Genomic DNA, 322 nt, shown 5'->3' with positions numbered 1-322 from the left:
CTCCCCCAGCCTCTTCCTGGTGGGGCTGGGTGTCAGCAGTGCTGTGGGTAGGGGTGTTACAGCCACCCCAAAATTTTGCTGTGGTATCCCAGTAGCCTCCCCTCCCAGCACCACTGCCCGCTCTGAGTGCAGCCCTGGCCCAGCCCCCACTGGACAGAGGTTGGCACAGCCCCTGGCCCTGAGCCCATGGCGGGTAGCCCACCCCTACCCTGAACGCAAATCCGGGGGGTACATGCCCCCCATGTGTCTCTCAGGGGTGTGTGCAGCAGCAGGGAGCCCCCCCCCCCCCCCCACCCCCCACCCACGACACGCCCACCGCCAC

The 322-nt window shown here is 68.0% G+C and overlaps 1 protein-coding gene across 1 annotated transcript in view; it reads left to right on the top strand.

Moving 5' to 3' along the window:
• The window catches only part of CIT (citron rho-interacting serine/threonine kinase), a 112,306-nt gene that overhangs the window by 99,547 nt on the left and 12,437 nt on the right, over positions 1-322 (top strand). The gene's annotated exons all lie outside the window — the stretch shown is intronic.

Source organism: Alligator sinensis, unplaced genomic scaffold, assembly GCF_000455745.1.
Source record: "Alligator sinensis unplaced genomic scaffold, ASM45574v1 scaffold692_1, whole genome shotgun sequence".
Classification (NCBI taxonomy): Eukaryota; Metazoa; Chordata; order Crocodylia; family Alligatoridae; genus Alligator; species Alligator sinensis.
This window is presented reverse-complemented; position numbering and strand designations above follow the sequence as displayed.